This window comes from Hypanus sabinus, chromosome 1, assembly GCF_030144855.1.
Source record: "Hypanus sabinus isolate sHypSab1 chromosome 1, sHypSab1.hap1, whole genome shotgun sequence".
Taxonomy (NCBI): domain Eukaryota; kingdom Metazoa; phylum Chordata; class Chondrichthyes; order Myliobatiformes; family Dasyatidae; genus Hypanus; species Hypanus sabinus.
The window spans coordinates 206,840,909-206,859,928 of record NC_082706.1 but is presented as its reverse complement, the minus strand read 5'-3'; the positions used below and the strand labels follow the sequence as shown (position 1 = coordinate 206,859,928).

Below are 19,020 nucleotides of genomic sequence, written 5' to 3'. Positions count from 1 at the left end.
GGCTAACAACCCTGACTGGTCAAACAAAACTGTTATGGAAACAACAACGAAGAATCCTTCTGCATCTGAGTGTGATGATGTTCCTGAGTCTCCAACCAGGACATCAAAATTCAAAGTTCAAAGCAAATTTATTATCAAATTACATATATGTCACCTTATACAAAACTGAGATTAATTTTGTGGGCATACTCAATAAAACCATAATAGAATAATACCCATAATATAATCAATGAACGGCCACACCAACTTGGGTGTTCAACAAGTGTGCAAAAGACAACAACTTGCAAGTACAGAAAGAAAGAAATAATAAATAAATATGCAATAAATATCAAGTCCTTGAACGTGGTTCCATTTGTTGTGGGAATAGTTTAGTGATGGAGCAAGTTAAGTTGAGTGAATTTGTCCTCTTTGGTTCAGGAGCCTGATGCTTGAGGGGTAATGACTCTTCCTGAACCTGGTGGTGTGGGTTCTGAGGCCCCTGTGCCTTCTTCCTGATGGCAGCAGTGAGGAGACGGCATGGCCTGGGTGATGGGGGTCCCTGCTTTCCTGCAGTGCCAGTGGCGTACTGGGCAGTAACTCTCCAGAGAAGGGCACCCCAGCGCAGTTGCAGAGGGGCTGTGTGTCATTGGCCCCTTTTACACATCTCTGACCACTTGACAATCAGAGCGGCCGGTTTGCCGTCCCCTGCTTTGTGTTGCTGACAACTCTGGGTATGGACGTGGTGCAGTGTGGAGACCAGTTGGTCGCCTACCATGCTGGGTTCTTTGGCCAGTTGCTGACGCAGTTCCACACAGCACAGAGGGACAACTGTAGATGTGGTGACAGCAGAATTATACTGTTATAAAGAATCACGCAACGCTACAACATGGAACAGGCTGGCTCATGAGTTTTATTTCACCAGCAAACCCATGGTTGAGGCCCAAAGCTCAAATCAATGATCAGAGAGTCCTGGGGTTGATACCCAGACTAGGTGAAGTCCGGAGGGCAAAGCCAAAGGTCAAACTCCAAAGCTCAGCAAGATAGAAGCCCAAAGGTTGAAAGCTGAGGTCGCCAAGTCTGGAGGTTGAGACTCGAAGGTCAGAGCTCCTGGATTGGCTTGCCCAGGGGTCAGAGGCCGTATGGCTAAGTCTGAGAGTCCGGGGCTGTGGACTAGAGGCCTGGAGGCAGCGTGTCCTGGGGTTGGACGCCTGGTTGTGTGTATGGGTGGTGGGTGGGTGGGTGCAACATGGTCTCGTTTTGCTCTTGTCGTGCTCTGTTTTCCTGGTTGTGCTGTTCGGCTGAGCATTGTGGCCACGCTACGTTGGTGACAGAAGGTGGGGCGACACTGATGGGCTGCCATCTGATGTGGTCGTTAACGCAAACATCGTTCGCTGTGCATTTCGATGTACTCAGGGTAGATAAATCTCGATGTGAATGCACTTTCTTTGGCTTGCTCACTCGCGGTTAGAGTCCAATCTAATCCGAGCTTTGCTTCATCTCCAGGCTCAGGAGAAAGGCTTTTAATTGACTTGGGGTAAGTTTGGGAATTAGCTGCTGTTATTGTGAAACTTTTTCTGGAACTTGAACCCATGCCTGTGGGAAAGATAACAGATACAGTCAGGGATATTAATTACAGGCTTCACAGCCGATCATAACCCTAACCCACAAGTCCAACACTCCCCTCCCCCTTAAAATCCTGTTGCTACGGTTGATTTTTCATACATTTTTTTATTATAGAGACTGTCCTCAAGTTACATAATGTTTCCTTTCTGTGAAGTGTCCATTAGCCAATTATTCCATAATTCACAAACAGCAGATTTCAATCATGGTCGACTAACATAAGCATGTAGTAACTGGTTAACCCTTCAGATTGTTCAGTGAGAAGAGAAACTGCTCTTCTCTCTTCTGCCATCAGGAAGAAGGTACAGGAGCCTTAGGTCCTGCACCACCAGGTTCAGCAACAGTTATTACCTCTCAACCATCAGACTCCTGAACCAGAGGGGATAACTTCACTCACCCAAAACTGAACTGATTCCACAACCCATGGATTCAATCTGTGGAATTTGTTGCCACCAGTGGCTGTGGAGGCCAAGTCATTGGATGGACTTAAGGCAGAGATAGATTAGCCAGGGCATCAAAGGGTATGGGGTGAAAGCAGGGGGTGGGGATGACTGGAAGAATTGGATCAGCCCATGATTGAATGAGACACAAGGGGCCGAATGGCCTGCTTCTGCTCCTATATCTTATGGGCTTATGGACTCAGTTTCAAGGACTCTACATCTCTGAGAGCCTAACCTGGGCCTAACATATCAGTGCAGCTCCAATGAAGGCAAGACAGTGACAACTCATTAAGAGTTTGGGGAGATTTGGTATGTCACCAAAGACACTCGCAAGTTTCTGCAGATGTACCATGGAGAGCATTCTGACTGGCTGTATCGCCATCGTGTAAGGGGATCCCCACCACCCAGGACATGCCCTCTTCCCATTGCTACCCTCAGGAAGGAGGTACAGAATCCTGTGGCCGCACTCTGACTTGGGTGACCTTGCCAGGAGCTGAGCTCCAGGTGGCATCACACTCAAGATCAGAGGAACTCACAGGCCTCGCCACCACGAGGTGACGATCCTCAGAGAAGGCCTTAAATTATCCATGGATGATACATAGTTTGCCAAGTATCCTACAAGTGGGGTGTCCAGGGAGGGGTAGCCCCTGTGGTGAGGAGGCTTGTCATGTCCACTTCGGGGCAGCTCACTCACCTTTGGTCCCCACTGGTGTTACGTACCCGTGGGTATCTTGTACTTGTCACATGACAGTGCTGTTGAAGCTATACTGGACTTGAGGTAATGGTCTTGTGATGGTGGAGTGACATCATTTTCCTGCCAGTAGAGGTCATGTGACAGGTTTTTTTTACAGGGTATAAAAGGAGGACCCCTCCCTGTGAGGAGGGGCAGTTCGTGGCTGGATTTGCCATTTTGACTCCATGCCACTGCGTGTGCAGTATTATGACCCAGTGTGGTTGAAAGTTGGAGTTTTATTTAATGCCTAAAGTTTAAAAGGTCATTGCTGGCAGTTTCTTTATAATTGCCAGTTAAAAATCAGTGGAGAGTGAAGATCGGAGTTCGGGAGCTAAAAGATCAAGGAAAGTCGATTTCGACGGTGAAACAGGTTCGACCTTGTTTGATCCTCATTCGAAAGGAATTTGTTGGCTGTGCCCGAGTTAATCCCTGCAAAATAACAGCAGAAAGGGTTGGGTACAGTTTTGTAAAGGAAAGGTCAGTGCCTTTAAGCCATTTCATTTTCATCTTCGTAAATTCTCCGGGAAAAGTATAGTTCGACTGGGAACCACAACAACACGACGTGAAAGAGAATTTAAATCATCTAAAAAGTCTCTCCTTTGACGGACTGTAAGCATTTTGAACTTTTGCAATACTACTTTGAAGAACTGTTTTTGCAACATCGCTTTAAGAACTGTTTTCTCTTTATTCCTTTAAGAGCTGTTCAAGCTGCCGCACAGCAGCTGATTTCCGGTTGCGTTAGTCGTTTGTTTACTTTTTGGGGGTTTGGTTTTCAGTGTTTAATAAATGTTTTATTTGTTATAAAAAAAACCCTGCCTCACTTATATATTTATTGTTGCTGAATTCGTAACATTGGACACTCAACCCTCACCTGTGGCTCCAAGTAGCTGTTTGCAGGCAACCACGGCCACACCCCGGTACTCGGCTCTGACAGGCGGGCTAAACCAGGTGAGGGTAGCTGGCGGATCTCATACCCCAGTGAGGTAGGTACATGCCCGTCCTGGCATGCGCAGTCGGCTCTGGCAGACAGGACGGGTGAGATCCGATGGCCGGGAAGGTGGTGTTGCAACGCTCCCGCGGAGACCGAAGGGCATGGCAGGGCACAGAGGGCGACGTGGTCATCCACGGCAGCCCGAGTTTGTGACGCTTGTTCGTACCGCTGAACTCAGACTTCTGAGATCGAGGGAGGGGAACTGCCCCGGTGCAACAACTTTTCCATTTTAATAACTTTCCCGTGCAGACTCTTCCCCCTCATTGTCAGACGTGATGCACAACCACCATCCTACAAGTGTCAATAGTGTCAGATTTCAAGTTCTGACGCCCTTCAGCCCACACTTGTCCATGCTAGCCAAAACGTACATTCAAACTACTCCCACTTCCAAGCACCTGTCCCATATCCCTCTATTGTCATCCACATTCCTGTCCACATCCTTCTTGACGATGGCATCCGTTAGTTTCGCAAGACCATGGATCTGCACCCGGAAAGTCTTGCTTCAGTCCTCTCCAGGGCGCAGGCCTGGGCAAGGTTTTATGGGAGACCGGCAGTTGCCAAGCAGCAAGTCTCCCCTCTCCACGCCACCGATGTTGTCCAAGGGAAGGGCAAGGGCCGATACAGCTTGGCACCGGTGTCGTCGCAGGAGTTGCCAGAGCGAGGTTGAAGATAAAAGCACACCGGGATCCACCTTCGCCCCTTCTCCTGTCAGTAGAAACAGTTCCACCGGGCTTGGAGGCTAAGCCACACGAGAAGGCCAGGAGTTGGTTGTCAGAGGCTATTTGAGGTGCGTGCCATGAGGAGCACTTTTAGGTAGTGAGAGCTTGTCCCCACTACCACTCCTCGGCTTGACAACCATGTAACATCCTTCTTAAATGTGTTTAATGCACCTGCCTCAACACTTCCTCGGGCAGCTGGTTCCATATGCCTGAATCTACCACCTGCCATGCAAAATCGTTAGCCCTGGGTTTTTAGCGGGGTGGCAGGGAAGGTGCATCGCTTCACCGTGCCAGCGAATAGGATTCAATTCCCGTCACTTCCTGTGAGGTGGGTGGCAGAGTGGGAATACATCTGTACCAAAGGAGGTGTAAGGCACACTTTCTCCTTGGGCAAGGTGTAGCACCTGCTTAGCCCCCCCCGATCAGAGTCGGGGTAATATGAAGCCACGGGAGCAGGTGGTGGATGGTCGTATGAGCAGCCGGTGTGGATCACAAGTCCTGGTTATGTGACCACTGTCGCCAGGCAGACAGTCTCTGACGAGTATTGACAAGTATTGATGTCTTGTAAAGACATCTTTAGAAAGATTTGCCAAGAACAATCATGGTCATGGAAAGATGATGACTGGCCATGTCATAAGACATGGCACATAACGAGCACATAATGATGATAATGATCTGTAAGGAGTTTGTACGTTCTCCCCATGACTGTGTGGGTTTCCTCCTGGTGCTCTGGTTCCCACATTCCAAGGACGTACGAGGTTGGGTTTAATGAGTTGTGGACAAACCTTATGGGTGGCAGAACCATGAAGACACTTGAGAGCTGCCCCCAAAAGCATCCCTGGATTGTGTTGGTCATCGATGCCAAAGAAGCATTTCAATGTGTCTGTGTGCACGTGACACGTAACACTCATTCTTTCATTAAACCTCTCATTCCTATCCTTATATCTAAGCCCTCTAGTTTTTGATACTCCAACCCTGAAAAAGGACTACCCATCCTATCTGTGAACCCCCCACAATGATTGTACTTGACTCTTCGACAGTTCTTACTCCTCAACCATCAGGTTCCTGAAGCAGCACGGGTAACTTCACTCACCCCTACACAGCACTGATCCCACAAAACCACAGAATCACATTTAAGGATTCTGCAATTCAAGTTCCTGCCGCTGTCTGTAAGGAGTTTGTACTTTCTCCTGGTGACCAGGTGGATTTCCTCTGGGTGCTCCGGTTTCCTCCACATTCAAAGACACACCACCTAACAGATGGTAGGTTATTTGGTCATGGTTAGGCTAGGGTTAAATCAGGGGGTTGCTGGGCAGCATGGCTTGAAGGGCCAGAAGGGCCTGCCGCACTGTATCTTAATCAATAATTAGTATTATTTATTTACTCATTGGCTCGGTTTGTCCTCTTTTGCACTTTGGTTGCTTGTTTGTGTGTAGTTTTTCACTGATTCTGTTGTATTTCTCTGGTCTAGTGTGAATGCCTGCAAGAAAACGAATCTCAGGGTTGTATATGGTGACATATACGTACTTTGAAAGCAAGTTTACTTTGAACTTTGAACTCACTGTCCGACTCACTCACTCTTCTATTTATTATGTAATAAGATTGTAACTACCTTGTGGGATACATCATAAAGACGTGCAGTCTTTAGTTACCTCCATGAGTAATTAAACATGGTATGTCTTAGTGCAGAGTAAAAAGGAGCTCATTGCCAGGACAGTGGACAAAAATAGTAGGGAGCTATTATTGTGTTTTATGCTAGATATCGGCTCCAGCCATTTATCTTTTTGGTCATTACCCACATATCTAGCAACATGTGACCCCTTTAGGCATTCCTCTGTAAAATGTTGTGCCTGAAGTATTTGGATGAAAGAAACATCAATTAAGTTACACTAAGACATGACTAAACAAATAATTGTTTATTCTCTCTGACCGCAAAGGCAACAGGATCTTCTTCCATGTTCGTTCATTTGGCCTAATATTTTTGAAATTTCACCTGTAAAAGTGTCAATGTTACTCCTTCTCTGATGCTTCATCCCTCTGGTGAGGAAGGTGGTACAATCACTTTTCTGGAAAAAGTCCCATTGATGAATTTTAAACAAATGAGATTCTGTAGATGCTGGAAATCCAGAGTTACACACACAAAATGCTGGAGGAACTCAGTAGGTCAGGCAGCGTCTATGGAGAGGAACAAACAATCGATATTTCAGGCCGAGATCTTTCACTGGACTGGAGAGGAAGGGGGAAGAAGCCAGAACAAGAATGTGGGAGGAGGGAAGGAGGTCAAGCTGGCAGGTGATAAGTGAAACCAGGAGAGGGAAAAGGTGGGTGGGTTGGTGGGGTGGGATAAAGTAAGAAGCTGGGAGGCAATAGAAGAGATAAAGGTCTATAGAAGGAGGAATCTGATAGGAGAGGAGAGTAGACCATGGAGAAAAGGAAGGAGGAGAGGTGAAAGGCAGGCGAGGAGAAGAATAGGGAATGGAAAAAGAGAGAAAGGGGTAGGGGGCAGGAATTAACGGAAGTTAGGGAAATTGATGTTCATGCCATCAGATCAGAGACTACCCAGATGGAATATGAGGTGTTTCCCAGCCTGAGAGTGTCCTCAATGTGGCAGTGGAGGAGGCCATGTCAGAATGGAAGTGAGGGCTGGAATCGAGCGGTTGCCCTCTGGGAAATCCTGCCTGCTGCGGGCAGACTCAAGCTGCTTGACATTAGTAAATGTTCTTCTGCTGCAACTATGTGGAAATTGTCCATTGGATCCCACAGCAGATTTAGATTCAGATTTGGATTTACTTGTCGCATGCTCAGTGATCTGTGCCGTTTGTGTTGAAGGATGTGCTGGGGGCAGCCCACAAGCGTCGCCACACATTGCAGTGCCTACACGTCATTCCCACAATGCTCGGCAGAAGAGTACAGAACACAAAAACTACAAAACAACAGCAAAACTTGACGAAGGGTCTCCGCCTGAAACGTCGACAGCGCTTCTCCCTATAGATGCTGCCTGGCCTGCTGTGTTCCACCAGCATTTTGTGTGTGTTGCAAAACAAATTTTGTTTCCTCCCTCCCAGCCACACACACACACACACACACACACACTATAACTACAGGATAGGGCTACCAGTCTCCAGGTTTCAGCCACCGTGCTGCCAGTACAGATTTCGGGTTGACCTTCCAGGTTTGATCTTCCCTGAACTAGCCAGTGACGGGACCCTGAACTCCAGCCTTGAACTCTGGATGCACTGACTCACTTGCCCTCAGGCGTCCTGTGCACATGGACCGACCTGGGACAGCCTACCATCCACTGTTGTCCTTCATCATCTGTCCGTATTGCAGACCTTCGAGCATAGAGCAGAGCCACGATTCCAGATGCCTTTGTCACTGACCTTCGAGCGGGGAGCTGAGACCTAGACCCTGAACATCCTTTGTCACCAACCAGCCTTGTTTGACGTGATTATAATGAATCCCTTGTAAAAGCTCTTCATTGTTGAAAACAAGAGTAAATGTGCAGATGCTGGAAATCCAAACAACATATACCAAATGCTAGAGGAACTTAGCAGGTCAGACAGCATTGATGGAAAAGAATACGGTCAACATTTCAGGCCGAGACCCTTCATCAGGACTGGAGAAAAAAAGATGAGGAGTTGGAGTAAGAAGGGTGGAGTGGGGGGAGGAAGAAACACAAGGGGATAGGTGAAACCAAGGGGGGGGCAAAGTAAAGAGCTGGGAAGTTGATTGGTGAAAGAGATACAGGGCTGGAGAAGGGGGAATCTGATAGGAGAGGACAGAAGGCCATGGAAGAAATTAAAGGGGAAGGAGCACCAGAGGGAGGTGATGGCAGGGAGGGAGATCAGATGAGAGAGGGAACTGGGAATGCAGAATGGTGAAGGAGATGGGGGGGGGGGCATTACTGGAAGTTTGAGAAATCAATGTTCATGTCATAGGGTTGGAGGCTACCCAGATGGAATATAAGGTGTTGCTCCTCCAACCTGAGAGTGACCTCATTGTGAAAGTAGAGGCCATGAACTGACATGTAGTCGGAATGGGACCGGGAAGTGGAATTAAAATGGGTGGCCACTGGAAGATTCTGCTTTTGCTAGTAGGTGCTCAGTGGAAGCAGTCTCCCAATGTACTTTGGGTCTCACTGACATCCGGGAGGCCACACTGGGAGCAGTAGCTAATCCCATAAGAAGCACAGGGTTCTGAGGTGAAGTGTCGCCTCACCTGGAAGGACTGTTTGGGGCCCTGAATGGTAGTGAGGGAGGAAGTGTAGGGGCAGGTGTAGCACTTGTTCCGCTTGCAAGGATACGTGCCGGGAGGGACGAATGGACGAGGGAGTTGATAGGGAAAGAAGAAGGTGGGGTGGAGGGAAAGATGTGCTTGGTGGTGGGATCCTGTTGGAGATGCTGGAAGCTGCTGGACACGGAGGCTGGTGCGGTGGTAGGTGAGGTCTAGAGGAACCCTTTCCCTGGTAGGGTGGCGGGAGGATGGGGTAGGCAGATGTGCGTGAAATGGAAGAGATGTGGGTGAAGGCAGCGTTGATGGTTGGATTACGAAGTGCTTCTTAGTCCTTGGTGCTAACAAATCTTTGGCAGTGGAGAAAACTGAGCAAAAACAGTTGTTTATTAAAATTAGTAAACCAGTTCAAATTGTTTCTAAAATGCAGCCAACTGGTACTAAGGTAACGATGCTGGAATTTACTTTTCAACAGTTAAGCCTGCATTTACCAGTTTCATCTTCCACGTCGACTAAGCTGGCTACAGCTATCAAGCAGGCTCTATATGGCGATGCAAAATGAGTGTTTATCCATTACTGTTAACAAATCAAACTCTACCGAGACATTTCACTGAAATAGAAACCAACAAAGTGGGAGAGGATAGGAAGACTGACCAAGCCAGGGGAGCAGTTTTAAGAACACAAGAGATTCTGCAGATGCTGGAAATCTGGATCAACACGCACATTTAAAAAAAATTATTTATTGAGATACAGCGTAGAACAGACCCCTCCGACACTTTGGGCCATGCCGCCCAGCAATTCCCCTGAATTAATCCCGGCCTAATCATGGGACAATTTACAATGACCAATTAACCTACCTACTGGTACATCTTCGGACAGTGGGAGGAAACTGGACCGCCCAGAGGAAACCCACAGTCACAGGGAGAACATACAAACTCCTTACAGGAAGCAGCGGGAATTGAACCTGCGGTTGCTGGTGCTGCAAGGTATCGTGCTACCATGACATCCTTAACTGTAACTCAATTGTTGACAATGCTCAGGGATCTAAGGGAAATACAAGGAGTTAAGCACAAAGCTGAGAAGCAGGACCTCCAGGGTAGTAATCTCTGGATTACTGACTGTGCCACGTGTCAGTGAGGAGAAGAATGGGATGGGTTGTCAGATGAATGCATGGCTGAGGAACTGGTTCAGGGGGCAGGGTTTCAGATTTCCAGATTATTGGGATCTCTTCTGGTGAAAATATGACCTGTACAAAAAGGACAGGGTACACCTGAACCCAAAGGGGACAAACATCCTTGTGGGTAGGGTTACTAGAGCTGTAATACCTGATTTTCCCAATCTACCTGCATATTGAAATTCCCCAAGACTATTGTGACATTGCCCTCTGGGCTTACACTTTCTATCTCCCCTTGTAATTTGTAGCCCACATCCTGGCTGCTGTTCGGAGGCCTCTATATAACTCCCATCGGGGTTTCTTAACTCTACCCACAATGATTCTACCCCTATGTCACCTCTCTATAAGGATTTGATTTCATTTTTTACCAACGGAGCCACCCCACACCCTCTTCCCACCTGTCTGACCTTTCAATAGAAGGTGTATTCTTGGATGTTAAGCTCCCAACTATGATCTTCTTTCAGCCTCAACTCAACAATACCCACAACTTCATGCCTGCCAATCACTAACTGTGTTACAGGATCATCTACCTTATTCCATACACTGTATGGATTTAAATATAATGTAATACCTTCAGTCCTGTATTCATCACCTTTTTGATTTTGGCCTCTGATACACTTTACCTCATCCCACTGACAGCAATTTTGCCCTACCATCTGCCTGTCCTTCCCCACAGTCTCACGACACACTGCATCAACTTGTATACCAAGAGCCCCATCCTCAGCCTTATCAGTCCTGTTCCCATCCCCTTGCCAAGTTAGCTCTAGCAAAACTGCCCGCAAGGATATTGATCTCCCTTGGGTTCGGGTGTAACTCATTCCTTTTCTACAGACCGTACCTTCCCCAGAAGAGATCCCAGTAATCGATAAATCTGAACCCCTGCTCCCTGCACCAGTTCCTCAGCCACACATTCATCTGCCAAATCAACCTACACTTACCCTCACTGGCACGTGGCACAGGCGGCAATCCAGAGATTATAACCTGGCACTCCTGACTCCCGAGAATCTGTTTGGGGATCTCAGCACTCAGTAGCCATTTCATTAGGTACAGGAGCACCCAGTAACGTGGCCACTGAGGGTGTACACGATACACCATTATCAGCAGCTGCCATCGCTCTGAGAACAGGATGCTCATTGTAATTACATACAAGGGGTTTAACAGATTGGCTCACAGTTATGCTGGCACACCTGCAACATCTGGAACATCTGTACTCTGGGCAATTACAGCTGGATGTGTTAACAAAGTGCAAAGCCCAGGGCTAAATAAGAAAAGATATCGCGTTGTCCACGTGTAGCTGCAGAATCAGGTTTATTATCACTGACATGTGCTGTGAAATCTGTTGTTTGTGGCAGCTGTACAGTGCAAGGTATTGAAAAATTACCAACAGCTGTAAAATAAATAAATAGAGAGAGAGAGAGAGAGGGGGGGAGGGAGAGGGGGGAGAGGGAGAGAGAGAGGGAGAGAGAGAGGGGAGAGAGAGAGAGAGAGAGAGAGAGAGAGAGAGAGAGAGAGAGAGAGAGAGAGAGAGAGAGAGGAGAGAAGAGAGAGAGAGAGAGAGAGAGAGAGAGAGCGCATAAGAACAGAGGACACAGGAGCAAAATTAGGTCATTCCACCCATCTGTTCTACCATTCCATCATGGCTGATTATCATCCCTTTCAACCCCATTTTTCTGCCTTCTCCCTGTAACCTTTGATGTCCTCACTAATCAAGAACCTACCAACTCCAACTTTAAATGTACTCAAAGATGTACTGGTTAATTGGTCATAGTAAATCAGGGGTTTCTGGCTAGTGCGGTGAGGTTCGAAGGCCCAGAAGGTCCTATTCTGTGCTGTATCTTAATATATGTAGGACACATCCTCTCCACGTCCACTCTATCGAGGCCTTTCAATATTTGATAGGTTTCAATGAGATCCCCTCACCTCACTCTAAACTCCACAGGCCCATACACTCCTCATGCTTTAACCATTTAATTCCCAGAATCAATCTCAGGACCCTCTAATGACCAATTACCCTACCAATCAGTATGTGGGAGGAAACCCGAGAACCCGGAGGAAACTCATGCGGTCACAGGGAGAACATACAAACTCCTTGCAGGCAGCAAGAAATATCGAGAGCTTGGGATGAAGAGTCCTTGAAAGTGAGTCCGTGGGTTGTGGGAACGGTTCAGCGATGGGGTGAGTGAAGTTACCCGAAGACATTCAGGTTAGGGTTAGTGAGTTGTGGCTGCGCTATGCCAGTGCCAGAATCGTGACACTTGCGGGCTGCCTAAACCACATCTGCAGAACGTGCTGGTTTCCAGCGCAAAAGGTCGCATTTTAGTACATGTTTCGATGTACGTGCGATAAATAAAACCAATCTCATTTGAAAAGCTCCTCTCTCCACAGATGAAGGCAGGGGAAAGCTACGGCATTGCAAAACAAGGGAAAATCCACAGAGGGTTACTGAAATCAGCCTCCTACACAGAGTAAGTTGAAGAGCTGCAGTGAGTAACACTGTCATCCAACGTGCCCCGAGAGGTTAACCTCTTCTGTGACGCAAAGCCCCATATGTTTCATGAAGAACAGAAGAAAACTGGACAGTGAGACAAAGATCTTCCTTTGAACTAAATGCCTCATTTATTATGTGTTTGAAAATAAAAGGCAGGGAAGCCGTCTCCTGTAAATTAATCGAAGGAACAGACTACGCCTGACTCTTCTTTGTGTTTATGTGTGAGGGACTCTGGGCAGTGAGGTCACCGTGGGGGCAGAGATGACTCATAGGAAATAAGAGGCCCCCTTGGAGTGGACAAATGAATGATTATATTAATTTAGACCTCTTGCAAGGGGTCCTGTATAATATTTTCCCCTCAGGGTCAACTCTGATTCAGTCAAGATACTAAACCAGAATTCTGTCTGTTCCCTTGGAGAGTGCTAAGACTTCTGAGTCATCGATCCCAATGGGCAAGTCCCTAGATTCCTGATAAATATTAATCCTTAACCATTTCTCTGAAGAAAAGGCTGCAAGGTGGATCTTTAATTCTGCTTCTCACTCCTCAAGCAGACACCTTAACCTCAAACACACTCTAATATTAGTCATTTTATTCTGGATCACTGCTGTGCTTTACTTTTAAGAAATTAGAACATGCAACATAGAACACTACAGCACAGTACAGGCCCTTCGGCCCACATTGTTGTGCCAACCTTTTAACCTGCTCTGAGATCAATCTAACCCTCCCACGTAGCCCTCTATTTTTCTAGCATCCATGTGCCTATATTAATCTCTCTTGGCACCCTGGCAGGTGTTCCATGCTTTCACCATCCTCTGTGTATAAAAATGACCTCTGATATCCCCGTACACATCCCTCCAAAGGATGCTCCCTCGTGCTAGCCATTTCCACCCTGAGTTATCTATGTCTCCTACTATCTTTGGATCTCGCCAGCCAGAGAGCAGCAGTGTGCATCCTGGGCTGTAGCAGCAGCCGCTGTCTGCTTCGTACAGAAGACACTGCCCAGCACATGATGGAAACCAGCCCCCTCTCCCCACCTCCATGGATTTACGGTTTTCACAGAGCTGTGGACAAGCTCAGTACCTTACAGGAACCAATCTCCCCCCCCATGGACTCTGTCCACACTTCTTGCTGCCTCGGCTCAGCATCAAAGACCCCTCTCTTCACCCCCTCCTGAAGGGCAGGTTACAAAAGCCTGAAGCCACATAGCACTACTCTCAAGGACAGCTTCTTTCTCACAGTTATCAGACTCTGGAACGTACCTTCTGTACAATAAAATATCTACCTCAATATGAAATTGCTCCTTATTGTCTACCTGCAGTGCCCTTTCCCACTTTATTCTGCATTCTCATTGTTTTACCTTGTTCTTCCTCAGCGCACTGTGTAATGATCTGATCTGTACCGACCGTATGCATGACAGTGTTTTTACTGCGTTCGATACATAGAACACTACTGCAGAGAAACAGGCCCTTTGGCCCATCTAGTCCATACTGAACTTTTAATCTGCCTAGTCCCATCAACCCGTACTGGGACCATGACCCTCCACACCACTCCCTCCCTGTACCTATCCAAACTCCCTCTTAAACATTAAAATTGATCCAGCACCCGTCACATCTGCTGGTGGCTGCATTCCCACTTTCACCACCCTCTGACTGAGGAAGTTCCACCTCAGATTCCCCATAAACATTTCACCTTTCACCCTTAACCCCGATGGGAGCTGTATACTGACCCCCAAATAGTCATGATGATGTGGCCTACAAATTACAATGGGAGATAGAAAATGCTTGCCGGAAGGGCAATGTTACAATAGTCATGGGGATATCAATATGCAGGTAGACTGGGAAAATCAGGTTGGTGCTGGATTCCAGGGGTGGAAATTTCTAGAGTGCCTATGGGATGGCTTTTTACGGCAGCTGGTGGTTGAACCCAATAGAGGATCAGCTATTCTGGATCAGGTGTTGTGCCATGAACTAGAAATGATTAGAGAGTGTAAGATAAAAGAACCCTTAAGGGGAAAATTATCATAATATGATCAAATTACAAGGAGAAGCTCAAGTCAGATGTATCAGTATTACAATGGAGTAAACCCTGTCCCTGGTGATGTGGCAATTTCATGCACGTCTGGCCTCACCCCATCCTCCCGCCAAATCACCAGGGATAGGGTTCCTCTTGTCCTCACCTACCACCTCAGCATCCAGGACATAATTCTCCAAAACTTCTGCCACCTCCAACAGGATCCCACTACCAAGCACATCTTTCCTTCCTCCCCACTTTCTGCTTTCCACAGGGATCGCTCCCTACGCGACTCCCTTGTTCATTCGTCCTTCCCCACTGATCTCCCTCCGGGCACTTATCCTTGCAAGCGGAACAAGTGCTACACTTGCTCCTACACCTCCTCCCTCACCACCATTCAGGGCCCTAAACAGCCCTTCCAGGTGAGGAGACACTTCACCTGTGATTCATATACTGTGTTCGGTGCTCCTGGTGTAGCCTCCTGTATATCGGTGAGACAAGATGTAGATTGGAACACCGCTTTGCCGAGCTCCTGTGATCCATCCACCAGAACAAGTGGTATCTCCCAGTGGCCACCCATTTAAATTCCACTTCCCATTCCCACTCCAATATGTCCGTCCATGGCCTCCTCCACTGAAGTGATGATGTCACACTTTGGCTGGAGGAACAACGTCTTGCATTTATTTTGGGTAGCCTCCAACCTGACGACATAAACATTGACTTCTCTAACATCCAGTAATGCTCCCAACTCCCCCCTTCACTATTTCCCGTCCCCTGTTCCCTCTCTCACCCTATCTCCTGGCCTGTGCATCGCCTCCCTCTGGTGCTTCTCCCATGGTGTTTCTTCCATGGCCTTTTGCCTCTTTCACCCATCAACTTCCCAGCCTCTGCTTCATCCTCACCTTCCAGGTTTCACCTATCACCTGGTGGCTCTCTCTGCCCTTCCCCAACCTTTTAAATCTATCCCTCAGCTTTTTTTGTCCAGTCCTGCTGAAGGGTTTTGGCTTGAAACATCAACTGTACTCTTTTCCATCAACGCTACCTGGCCTGCTGAGTTCCTTGTTTTGTAGGGGCTGCTCATAAAAGTCTAAGAGAGAGCATTTAGCAGAGAAAAACTTAGTGGGAACAGAGGATTGGGAAGACTTTCAACACCAACAGAAGGCAACTAAAAAAGTCATTAAGAAGGAAAAGATGGAATACAAAAGTAAGCTAGCAAATAATATTAAAGAAGATACCAAAAGTTTCTTCTGTCATGTACCCCGTGACCGGGTTACCGAAGCAGCAGAAATGGAATACACGTTGGAGTCTGGTATTACTGTAACTAATAGTGTTCATTAGTAAACTAAGTAATACAGTACTGTAGAATGCAAATATATGAAACAAGTTAGCAATGATATATACAGAAGTGTGGAAATAGGAATCAAAACCAAGCTCTATCGAAGTCAGGGGTAAATGGATAGTCTTACGATGGTGAAGAGTTCAGTTTAGTTCAGTTTAGGTTGAGGTAGTTCTGGTGTAGCGTTGGAGAGAGAGAGAGAGCAAGAGGTGATGCCATTGCCGTCAAACCTTCTGTTATCTTCCTGTCCTGCTATGTTCACCGACTGTGACCCCGTACGACTGTTCTTCAGTGGTAGACCTGTCACCCAGGCTAGGGTGGAGACACAAACAAGCCCCCACCCGTCGCATCTTCACACACTGTGAGCCACTGATCGATTCCCCCCTGAATCGATCCTCCAAACCCCCACCACATGGGTGAACAACGCTCTTTCAGTGTCCCGTGGTGTGTCTGCTTGTGTCTTAGCAGACCTGCTTTTTATCTCCCCTTGCGGGGCACCGGTCATCCATCACCTGGTCCTGCCTTGCTGTCTCAGCAAGAATCCTCACAAGCAGGCAAAGAAAGTGTCCTTGGAGCAAAGGTAAACAATCAGCCAAAGCCATAACACAAAATCATGTCTCTCTCTCTCTCTCTCTCTCTCTCTCTCTCTCTCTCTCTCTCTCTCTCTCTCTCTCTCTCTCTCTCTCTCTCTCTCTCTCATCTGCAGCAGGATGCCTCCCCCCTCTTCTTCTCTCTCTCTCTCTCTCATTAACAGCATAGTTCACAGGGGGGTCAACTCTGGGCCCCATCTCAGCTTGGTTTGCTCGTCACACTTCAGATACATAAGGTGTAAAAAAGAGGTGAGAGTGGATATCGGACAGCTGGAAAATGGTGCTGCAGAGGTTGTAATAGGGGTCAACAAAATGGAAGACAAATTGAATAAGTACTTTGCATCAGTCTTCACTGTGGAGGACTCTCGCAGTGTGGTGGGAGTTCCAGGTGTCAGGGGGCATTGCTAGAAAAAAAGTTCTTGGTAAACTGTAAGGTCTGGAGCAAGACAAACCACCTGGGCCAGATGGACTACACCCCAGCGTTCTGAAAGGTGTGACTGAAGAAATAGTGGAGGCAATAGTAATAATCTTTCAATAATCACTAGATTCTGGAATGGTTCCAGAAGAGTGGAAAATTGCAATGTTACTCCACTCTTCCAGAAGAGAGAGAGACAGAAGAAAGGAATTCAGGGGCTGTTAGTCTAACCTCAGTGATTGGGAAGGTATTGGAGTTGATTATTAAGGATGAGGTTTCAGGAGGGACATGATAAAGTAGACCACAGTCAGCAAGGTTTCCTCAAGGGAAAATCTTGCCTGACAATCTTCTGGAATTGTTTGAAGAAGTAATAAGCAGGATAGACAAAGGACAGTCAGTTGAAGGTGTGTATGTGGATTTTCAGAAGGCCTTTGACAAACTGCCACACCACTCTCTTTAGCCAGAGTGTGGTGTATCTGTGGAATTCTTTTCCAAAGGCACCTGTGGAGGCCAAGTTTTTATGTATATGTAAAGCAGAGATTGATAGATTCTTGACTAGTCAGGGCATGAGTGATACAGGGAAAAGGCAGGAGATCGGGGCTGCGAGGAAAATTGGATCAGCCATGATGAAATGACTGAGCAGACTTGATGGGCCAAATGGCCTAATTTTGTCCCTCTATCTTATGGTCTTAACCTATGACCTCTAGTTCCAGTCTCACCCAAACTCAGTGGAAAAGCCTGTATACATTTGTTGTAATTGATTGAATTCGGCAGAGAGACCCAGAAACTGGAGATATAAAAGTCTTAATTCATCATAACAAGCAGGTGTTGTTATAGAGACACTCATGGCAGAGTCCCACAATCTCAAAAACCCTTAAGAACAGCAGGTGATTCAATACAGTTTCAATGGTTACAAAGGTTCATTTATTATCAAAGTATACTACTCTCAAATTCTTCGATTCACTGGGTAGTCATGAAACCAAGAAAGAAAAGAAAGGCAGCACGATCATTAACCCCCAAATTCCACCTCCCCACAAAAAAACACCAGGCACATCAACACCAAATCCCCCTCCCTACACCAAAAAACAAATATAATGGATCAGGCACATCAACTCCCAAATCCCTCTCCCCACACAAAAAAATGAGAAGATCGGGTGAAATAAACACAGAATATAAAAACCATAAGACTGAAAAAAGTCTATAGTCTAAAGACCATGTCCAAAATGCAGAAAAGCCTGGGGAACACTCTCCAGGCCCAGCAACAGAGCTTTCCCTCTTGCGATCAAAAGACAGGCAGTTGGCAGTCACTCTCCACACTTCACACACAAAATGCTGGTGGAACACAGCAGGCCAGGCAGCATCTACAGGGAGAAGCGCTGTCGACGTTTCGGGCGGAGACCCTTCGTCAGGACTAACCGAAAGGAGAGATAGTAAATTTGAAAGTAGTGGGGGTAGGGGGAAATGCGAAATGATAGGAGAAGACCGGAGGGGGTGGGATGAAGCCAAGAGCTGGAAAGGTGATTGGCGAAAGTGATACAGAGCTGGAGAAGGGAAAGGATCATGGGACGGGAGGCCTCAGGAGAAAAAAAGGAGTGGGGGAGCACCAGAGGGAGATGCAGAACAGGCAAACAACTAAATATGTCAGGGATGGGGTAAGAAAGGGAGGAGGGGCATTAGTGGAAGTTAGAGAAGTACTCTCCACACTTGCTTCGATGCTTCAATCTCCCTCATCATTTTAATCAGTGAACAATAGGAGCCTTAACCGGCAAACTGAAGACAAACATGGGCTTGTGCCCCACCCTGCAGCCTACACACCTCGGGGTTCCCACACACCGACTCTGTCTCCCAGAATGCAGAGCGCACGAACAGCCAAACAATCTCCAAACTTCTGCATTCACCTTAAGGTTTCAATCACCCTCATTGCTTTAATCGGCAAACAATGGAAGCTATAATCGGCAAAATGGGGTCAAACGTCAGCTTGCGCACCATCCTGCAGCCTTCTCGTCACGGGGTCCACGTACGCACGCTGCCTCTGTCTTCTGGAATCCTCCCGGAGACTGCAGAGTGCTGAAGCATACAAACAAACTGCTAACGGCAAAGCACGGGCTTCAACAGTTCCGCAACCACATTCAAGATGAGAGACAAACATAAAGGACATAAAATAAGTGAAAAAGATGGTTTTATGACCTATGCAAAGATGTTGCCCAAAGGAACATTCTACACAGGTGCCATCTTGACTGAAACATTGACAGTTTCCTTCAATACTTCGGGTGGACAATTGGTTCCTTTATTCA

General features: G+C 47.1%; 1 long non-coding RNA gene across 1 annotated transcript in view; it reads right to left on the bottom strand.

Moving 5' to 3' along the window:
• Positions 1–1,522: 1,522 nt before the first annotated feature.
• The window catches only part of LOC132385412 (uncharacterized), a 33,787-nt gene continuing 16,289 nt past the window's right edge, over positions 1,523–19,020 (bottom strand). Inside the window, exon 3 of the long non-coding RNA XR_009509186.1 lies at positions 1,523–1,572. This is a non-coding gene — a long non-coding RNA (uncharacterized LOC132385412). The remainder of the gene's footprint in view (positions 1,573–19,020) is intronic.